A 9,655-nucleotide genomic window follows, 5' to 3' on the forward strand; every position below is an offset into this window, starting at 1 on the left:
ATTACTGCATTTCAATCGAAGCCGTCGGAGGCCTCATCCGCCAATGCTGTCAGAAAGTTCAGCTGCTTCAACAGGTGGCATCGCTAGGTCACGGTCGTCTGCTTCCGATTAACATTTGAGACCTTGTAGACATGTCACCGACAGTACTTCTGCCACAGTGTGCTCGAGGAAAAGAAATGCTCCTTTTGGACATGCCAGCATGCATAATAGTTTCATGCATATATATGAATATATCAGTCAGGCCGCTGTAAAGCAGCTGTTGCCCTGATGAAGACGTCCCCTTGTAAAAAAGCAGGCTTCAGCGACATTCCTTGCGCATATTACCATTGCACAAGATGCATCGACGCAAATTATAGAAAAAGAAAAGCGACTTAGAGTCAGAAAAACGTGATACATTCTTAACCTTCATAGTTTCCCCGCACCTTCCTTTCTGGAATATTTTTCTTGTACTAGAGTTACTTGCTCAGCAAACTTGTATTACAGTTCCTGCTCCTTGAAAGGACTATTTACTAGGGTTTTTTTTTTCAATCGTTAAATACAAACACGTCAGGCTGGTAGGGCATGTGGTCACTCATGGTGCCCCAATAATACTCTTTTGTGCATCTTGGTCAGCCTCCAAATTACTGCGAAATTCCTTTCCCACCTTGTTTTTGGAGATATGTGAAGACATTGGTCCCTTTTTTTGGCTGAGCTTGACCTGCATATCTAGACAACTGAAAAACAAAGCTGTGTTCACACAGAAAATGAAAGGAGTGTTTAAAAAGGAAGGTGGCGCTAAATGGCTCAGCCAATGCAGTTGCACATTTCTAACCGCTGCAGGCAATGAACTGCCTCGCATGATAATGACACGCACAGAAGAAAATTTATTACAAGTAAGCAAGACATAGGGAGGATGGTAATAAAGATGAAAACATGAGAAATACAGGGTTTGACACTATGTATACAGTATGTCATTAATTTAAAATAACTCACAGGCCCAAAGTGCATTGAGTAAGGGGGTTTAGTTATTACAATGAAAGTACAAACTAGTAAGGAACAGGGTTACTGAGCAAGTTAGCATTGAAACGTAACACAACAAAGTAAATTGCAATGCAAAAGATTCCGACGCAAGTGAAAAAGAAAAAAAAATGCAACATAAGATATTTTTGCAAAGTAAGCACTAAAAGAGCATTTGGGTGCAAGTGAAGAAAATGCAACACATTACAAAAACAAATTATGAACTTAACGACTAATCCATGATACAGCACTATTGGAAAAAATTCACCTCAAGCTTGTGACAGAATGTATACAGGTTATCAGAGGCGATATGGTCGGGAAGATCATTGCACGTGCGGATGGCTTAAAAGCGTTCGTGTTACCAAAGATGCGTGTGAAGCTGAAGTGGTTATGTAGGTTGCATGACGGGAAAAGGGGGTGTTCAATATGTAACGAGGCTATTTCATTGCTGCAGACATACTTATCAAGATTTAGCATCTACGAAGTGAGCATATTTTTTACACCAAGGACACCGTTGCTTTTTGCCGTTGTTTTGTTGATGCGATCTATGCATTATACAGTATGTTACAGTGTTCACTATCAGCAAGAATCTCATTACTTCGATTGCAGGGTACACCCAAGTTTCTGTGAGCACAAGAATATCTGAATCATTGTCTTCTAGTAAAGAGCAGATAGTGATGTGCTTGGGCATTACGCTTCAAATGTTAGTAAATGATATCAGAAAAGGAGGCACCAGAGGTGGTGTGGGCTTTTGGTGGTGCTTTCATGCACATGCCTTAGTTGCTAGCTGTCTTTCTGATAAAACAACAGCTTTCCTGACACAGTCGAGTATATAAGTTTTGCCATACATGCGCATCCTGCCAATCGAGATTAAATGTTTTCTTTTGTGCTTTAGCAAAGTTTATCAGTATTTTCTTTGCCTGTCGTGTAGCCAGTGAAAAATCTTTGCCGATTGAATATTTAAATCCCTTCAGTTTTGGAGCAGACGCAAGGACTTGGTGCTTATCCTTAATGAAAGTCAGTTTGGATATTATTAATATATACAGTATGTTAGTCATCTGAGTCAACGAAGAAGGCAAAACGAGGACTGACACAGCAATGGTTTCTGTGTTTGTATATGTACAAGAGGTCAAAAAACTCTCCATAGTGTGCAATGCTCTCAATTACAATACTGTGACTCGTCCGTTCTACAATAAAGGCATGAATGTGGTTATCAAAGTATTTTGTGTTGAGAAATCTTGCAAGAACAAACAACTCTGAGCCACACATTGCAATCAGTGTTACTTCAGCAAAGTGTGGGAGGCCATCATTTGGTATAAATATAGGCAGCACGCAGCCCACATTCACTTCCCTTTCAGAGACGCTAACTGAAGCTACAGAGTGCATGTTTCTAGTAAGCAGTCCCAGCTCCTGAAACCTATCATTTAAGAGATCAGGTAGTGAGCTTGGGTCAATGCTCTTGCTCCCTACAGTGACATATATATCTTGGGACTGAGCTAAGGCATACATCAAGTGCATCTGATGCCGGCGACTTAGTGTTGAACATATGTTCTTGAAGTTGCGAATTCTCTTAGCAAGCGATTTAAAAAATTGATGCTTAGCTTCGAAACGCATGCATGACAATTTAGAAAGGGGGCCATACATAAGTAGAAGCCTCGGGTAGTGGATTAAGTAGTGCATTTTCGGAATTATGTTTACATCTGGAAATGTTTCTCTAAATGCATCATAGAAATCCTCTATCAGAACTTTCAAATACGCAGCTGCACTGCGGCTCACTTGTGGTGCAAGAATTATGTCTACTACGCTGCGCAACATGAGGTACACCTCATAAGCAGAATTCCCCTTTTGGACAATGTCACCGACAAGAAGAGAAAAAAAACGAAAGAAACAGAGCTTCTCAGCTGCGGAGCCTTTTATGACGGAGGTTCCAAATATTGCCTGGCGTGACAAAGGGGGTATCCTGGACTTTTTATCTGCTCCTTGAAAAGCAAATGTAGCAAGACTGTTATTCAACTGATCTAGTGTGAAAACACGATTTGAGATCAAGTGTCTAACAACATACTTCATGACAAATGGAATGATGCCTTCAAATAGATCATGCATTACATCTGGTGGCAAGCCTTTGGTTACATCGAACGAGTGAAGTGAACTCAGACAGCTTTCACCCGTGATACCATATGCATTGGAAAGACTTGGATCCTGCTTTGTTAGCTCAACATGACGTGCATGCATTTGCCTTGTTCTGATTGTGAAGTCTCTTTCATGCCACTTTTCATTGATCTCTCCTTTCGAAGCCATGCAAAAGCGGCAAATGCGGCCGGACGAGAAGCATTCACGGAAACCACCAAGCTGGTGGCTTGACAAATTGTCACCACTCACAAGCAATAGTGACCCTTTAATAATTGCTCCATTAAGGTTGATACCATTTGTTTCAAGTTCACGGATGTCATTAACAAGTGGATGAAGAACTTCGTGCAGAGTGAACTTTGATACAGTGGATGTTTTAGCTAGGAGAACAAGGTATTTATCATCCAGTTTCGATCGGGACTTTGGTGGCAAGTTCAGGATTGTCAAATATCCAGCCAGAACTTTGTGCTTTCCTCGCTTGCTCCCCAAGGGGTTGCAAAGCTCAAATTCATCGAAATAGAGCTGGAGAGCCAACAGCTTCTGAGTGCTTGCATTTTTGAATATGCTATGCTGTTTAAAATATGTGCCTTCACATGTGTCCCGCAGCAAAGTTGAACTGGGTTCTTCAGTTTCCTCAAAAAGATTGCGCACTGCTGCTACAGCACTCAGGGTTTCCAAGAGCGGGATGTATTCAAAGCACTCACTGTAACCTTGATTTGAAAGATGGATGGTCTGAGGTGAAACGAATCTAAAGATACTTTTCCAATCGTTTTCTCTACCCAACTTAGTCCTGAGATGTTTGAATTTTTCCATGTCAACTGACTGCAAAGTGGCTTTATACTCAGTAGCGAAATTTATGACATCATTTGCGATTTCGTTAACTGTGCTCTCTGGCAACTGTCGGCCTTCTTGCCACTTAAGCAAGAGAGAGCTAAGCTGCCTGGCACACTGGTCACTAAGGTCATGAGCAACACCGGGGCTACATGCTTGTTGAGGCTCCTCGTCAGAGGGGTCACTGGATAACTCGTTCACTGTGTCATCAATGTTGTCGGTTACTGGCACCACCACCTGGTCTTCACTTGTTTTGGCAAGAAACAAATGACTGTGGTGCCGGGCAACATGTTTTCGAAACGAGCTGTAGATTCGGTACGTCTTGGCACAGCTTTCCAAATTGCAGTTCCAATTGGTTTCTGTACTATGCCAAGCACAAAAGTGGCGAAACAGGTTCGCCAAAGAATATGCCCTTTGGTGACATCGGTTGCACTTGAAGATATTTCGATGCTCCATCTGGAATACAAATGTACAGGAAAATAAGTGATACAATGAATATTGTTACTTCACTTTAAAAGCAATAGCCAGTACGCCATTGATATGGATTACTTTATTGATTTGTTATATGTTCATGGCATGCAACTGCATTAGGGAAGGGGTGAAAATTTACCGCCAATAATCAAGCATTTTTACAAGCAATAGATTATAGTGGCAAGCAATCTAGAACTAGAACTGATACTAGAAGAAATGACAGCATAGGGTCGGGCTTTTATACTTCCAGGAATACTGACGCTTGCCTAGCCACCCTCTCAGCTGACCGAGCTTTCAATGCTGTCAAACAAGCCTGGTAAGCGAGCGATATGATCCATTAAAAGGCAGTCTTAATAGGTGCCGCACGAGCGTATATATAGGCAATGTCCTGACTGTGTTGTAGAAGACGCGGGGCGCTTTTTTCTGTGTATGCACGTTATGTATAAGTTTTTGCCTCGGCGGAACGACGGCGGCTGGGTCGGGACTGGGGTTAATCCCCTTTTCCCCCATCTCGCCGCGAAGGAAAACTGCCGTACCAATCTTCAATAAAGTTTATTCTCTCTCTAAACGGAGCGACGATCCTGCGACAGCACAGCGCGCACAGCATTGCCGTCTTGTTGGACGTACTGATGACATACGCTCTAACTACACAACCTTTAGGGCATAGCAGTCGGCCGCCATGGGCGGTAACATTACAACGTACTACCTAACTGAGGCCCACGCTGGCACGTCTATTAATACAGATAAATGTTAACTAATGACCTTTACTCGAAAAGGGATACGTCTTACCTTGACGTCTACGAGCGCAGCAGATGATGTGGCTCCACCATTTTCGGCTCAAGTGAGCACGCTCTGGCAAGGCAGACACTTGGGTGTTTGTAAGTCTTGGAGGTGGTAATCGTAGTGTTGTGTGGAGCGAATCGTCTTGAAGAAAGGGCGCACCGTGAAATGAAGCTGTGTAGTACAGCCCCACTGGCTGCTAAAAACAAGACAAAACCTACGATGACGCTCTGTGACACTACTCTCTGAAACAAATGTGTACAGTAGTAAGATAAGTGGAGGGATGTTATGAGCGTCCCCTTTGGAACGGGGTTGTGGGTTGCGCCACCAAGCCCTTGCTATTATACTGCAAAATGTCCTACCTAGGTTGAAAAAAAAAGACCTTACGTATTGCACTGCCATCTAGGGGAAAAATTATAAGCTTAAAACTAAAGAATCTTGTAATACAGAACAGTAAAACTTTTTTTCTACTTGTCCATTAATGACGCACTCAGCTACTAATTTCTCATATTGGCATGGATGTTTGAACAACTTGAAAGATGTATGTCTCAATTTAACGTGCGTTGCGACTGTGATCGTTCTCGTTGCTCTCATCCCGTCTCGCACACTCGAGTTCTCGCGTTGCTATCGTTGCTATCGCGCAGTGTGTGGCGGCATTTTTCAGTGAGTACCGACACACGTGCCTTGCCATACCGGCTGAACGATGGCTGAAGATATTGTGTGCCTCGCGATTCTGGAGTCGGGAGAACGTAAGAAGATGATCTTACGAACTGGCAACTACGATGAAGTTGTTGCAGCTTTGTCTGCAATAACTAGCGTTACAGACAGCACCTTGGTAAGTGCCGTGTAAACTTTTTAATGCTTGCAAAGATTTCGACTCTTTCCAAGGAGTATTACAAAAAAACAAAAACGATATATTTGAAGTACCTATGAAGGAACGAGACAGCGTTGTGTGGTTGGTGTCGTGCTTGAACAGTGCAGTAAGCTGTTTTTGTTCGCCGTCAAGCCTTGGGTTCTGTCTAGGGGTGCTCACGCGTTCTTAAAAAGAAAAAAAATGTTTCTAATAATGTAATCCGAGTACAGTCATGTGTGTTCCGTTAGCACTGGCGTCGTGGGAAAACGCTTTTTTTTTGTATTAGTCTTACTGCAACTAGGGCTATGCGAGGTCTTTGTGTTTGTGACCACCGTGCAGATTATTTATGTTCATTCTGTTTGTAATCGGTTTTAGATCCAAATTTACGATGAAATCCTCGAAGATTTCATCGACATGGAAAAAGATGCCCTTGTTCAGCACAAGGGCAAATTGAAGGTGGCGAGAAAGCTGGTGCTGCAATCGGACGACGTGAGTAATTTGTCTGGCACTTCTGTGTGTGGAAAAGTAAAACCGATTCTCTCCCGCTTCCGAAGAAAACCCACCGCTAAAGTAGACAGTCGCATTAAAAGATACGAATAGATTCTATCATTATTTTTTGTTTATTTAGCAGCTTACCAGACCAGGTGCATAGCAAATGCAGGGCTCATATACAGCATGCTCCTAAAAGTAGAGCTGATGTAGATTGGCAGCACACAATATAAGAAGAATAATTCGTCTGAGCACATATCCTGCTACTCTCACACTTAACCTGAACATGCATGCGTCAGGATTCACAGTGGCTCGCTTCCACAACATGGTTGGGCTTGAGGAACAAAATCTAACGGGCTGCTTCTTTCAGCCTTCCCTCGCTTAGAACTTATGATTTCTTCTTCAAGGTGAACCAAAAAGCAATGTATATATGTTCACGCTAAGTGTGACCATGCCAGCACATGCTCCCAAGTGTGCACATAACTTTTGGACACAGATAAACAGAGCTGCAACTCATACAGGTGTTACCGTTTTATCGGCGTGAACATTAGGAAACAATTGGTATTTATATTATGTGTGGCGAGTAAACTGAATCCCATTTCCCCCACTGTTATAGTGAAAAGTTTCTGCTTAAGTGAAATTATAGCCATGTATTCTATAAGCATGCCTCTTGGTCCTGCAGAGTGCAAGACCTGCTGTGGCGAGTATAGATGCGGGTGCCAGCCCACGCAGTGACAGCAGCACTCCCAGGTAAAAATGCCCGTGTCATGATTAAATACCAAGCCTATGTAGCTTATTACTGTTTGTTGTGATTTTTAATGCTGCAAATTAATATATATACTTTTCTTTTGTGCCAGCACCTCGGGACTGGAGACAGTGGCAGAGGCTGTGCCACTGCAGAATAAGAACGATTATCTTTACTTCATTCTGCCCTCATTTGCCCCATATGAGGAAATATTGGAGCGGAAAGTGCCCATAAACGGCCGAGTTAGGAGAGCAGTCATTGACAGGCTCTTTCAAGCCTGTGTGAAGATAGTGTGGTAAGCAGTGCTTTTATGTGGATTCTGTCATTATTGCATGCATATTTTAGTTGGCGTCATTGCTGAATGTAGCATTGGTGTGAGCTTCAAATTTTTTAGTGCCATTTAGTGAGTTCATGGTACATTTATGTATGATGCATACCGTACCGTGAGTGCATGTGTCTTGCCTATTATGATGCGAAAATTTTACTTATGGTGGCATCACAATTTTATCCTTGGTGTCAATTTAAAGGCACCCTCATCATGTCCCCATTTCAAATTTTGTTTCTTCACAGGGAGTTGTAAAACATCCAGGGAGCATTTTAACAAAATAACTTTAATATCATTATTGAACAAAATAGGAGTAATTCAGCATCCTGTTACCATGCCACCAGGGGGTGAACATCAGTGTTAAGGCAGACACTGCCTTAATACTGCCTCTCCTTCTGCCTGACTAGCATCCACGGGCAGTGTTTCTTTCCTGGCTCCTCCGATACCGGAGCAGAGGGACCCTGTCATGTTCATGCTTTGAGCACTGCTGCCTGTTCTTTAAAGCAAAGCTTTTATTGCCTCTTCCTCCGAATTTTCCGCTGCTGATGCTGCTGTTGCAGCCTTGCATGCTGCGTCAGAGGGTGGTTCGAAGCATGTACATTGCCACAAGGTGTCACGAGCCAGCACTAAGAAGTTACGACTGGGACACGCTCTGCAGGATGCGGGTGCTGAAAGAAAGGAAGTAGAGACTGGGGATGGGGGTATTCATGCCATACTGTAGTGCAGTCTGAGCAGTCTGCACATCCTCAAGTGTCATTACGTGACAAACTTGGTGGAGGTACTGGGTATCTGTCCCACTAACTCTTGCCATGACATGAGCGTGGCAGAAAGGAAAGGTTGATGTGAGAAACTCGTTTGGGACTTGTCATCGTGTGGCAGCATTTCCCTCTGCAGCTGCCTGAGCGTCGTCGCAATACCTTCTAGATTGCTGTAATTATCCATCACCCCCCCCCGCAAAAGCATTACAGAAACTGCATATTCACCGTAAAGTTCACCAATGATCATCAATCGATGCAAATAGCATAGAAAGCTTTGGTTACATCAATTCCCACAGTGTGTGGGATGTGCATAATTATTTTACTTCTCTTCGTCGTTGCGTGGCACAATTACAGTTCAGTGCACCTTCCACATTGGATTATTAACCAAAGTCTTGTGTCATGATGAGTGGTGTAGCTAGTAATGCGTTTTACGAACAGGCATTTGTATGTGCGACTTTGTCTCTCCGGCTGGGAGCAGAGCGTTTTGAGAGGGAGTGTGCGCAGCGTTTGGTCTAAATTTTTGCCCTTTTCGACTGTAATGCTTTGCAGACACACGTGAGCACGATTTATTAGCTGTGCTTGTTCATTTAAAATGGCAGCATGTTCAGGGGCCGCTTAAATAAAGAATTGATGCCCTTTGGTAAATTGTGCATTTTGGTATGTGTTTCAAGGCTTCCATTTCAATTCGTGCATAAGCAAAGCTTGTTATCTCAGCTTTTGCGATGATGTGTTTACTATTTAACTTCCAGTTATGTTATCTGTACTATCTATAGACCTGTTTCATTCGTATTAGAGGGTAACAGTTATTCATTGAAGGCTCTGCGGATATCTTTTTGAATACAGTAGAGAACTTTTATGCACTTTTTGATAATATATTGGACGCATTATTATCTTGGTAATGCCATGACTATTCATTTATTCCCGTATAGGCTGCCCAGTAAGCTTCTTTACCGGACTGCAGTAGAGAGGCTACTGACAAGGTATCCTCACTTGAAGGATGACATTGAGGACCAGAGCGGAATGGTGATTTGTCTTTATCTTTCTGTGTAATACTTAGTGCTCTTCATTTTATGTTGTACATAATGTAGGTCTGTTTGTTTTCATAGTATAGCTATAATGTGCCAGTAGTGAATGATGGGTTTTATAATTATCTGCACTCCTAAAATTGCTACCTTCAATTTACTGCGACTTTGGAAGGTTACTATTGGAATGTTACTAGAAAAAATGGCGTGGGAGGTTTAACAACAGTGTCTAATGCTGTGTCATGCCCGCTTAGAAGG

At 42.7% G+C, this 9,655-nt stretch overlaps 1 long non-coding RNA gene across 1 annotated transcript; it reads left to right on the forward strand.

Moving 5' to 3' along the window:
• Positions 1–7,229: 7,229 nt before the first annotated feature.
• Positions 7,230–9,383, forward strand: LOC135901649 (uncharacterized). Its single transcript, XR_010564207.1, has 3 exons — positions 7,230–7,297; positions 7,405–7,587; positions 9,305–9,383. It is a non-coding gene; the product is annotated as an uncharacterized lncRNA (long non-coding RNA).
• The last annotated feature ends 272 nt before the right edge of the window (positions 9,384–9,655 follow it).

Source organism: Dermacentor albipictus, chromosome 1, assembly GCF_038994185.2.
Source record: "Dermacentor albipictus isolate Rhodes 1998 colony chromosome 1, USDA_Dalb.pri_finalv2, whole genome shotgun sequence".
NCBI lineage: Eukaryota > Metazoa > Arthropoda > Arachnida > Ixodida > Ixodidae > Dermacentor > Dermacentor albipictus.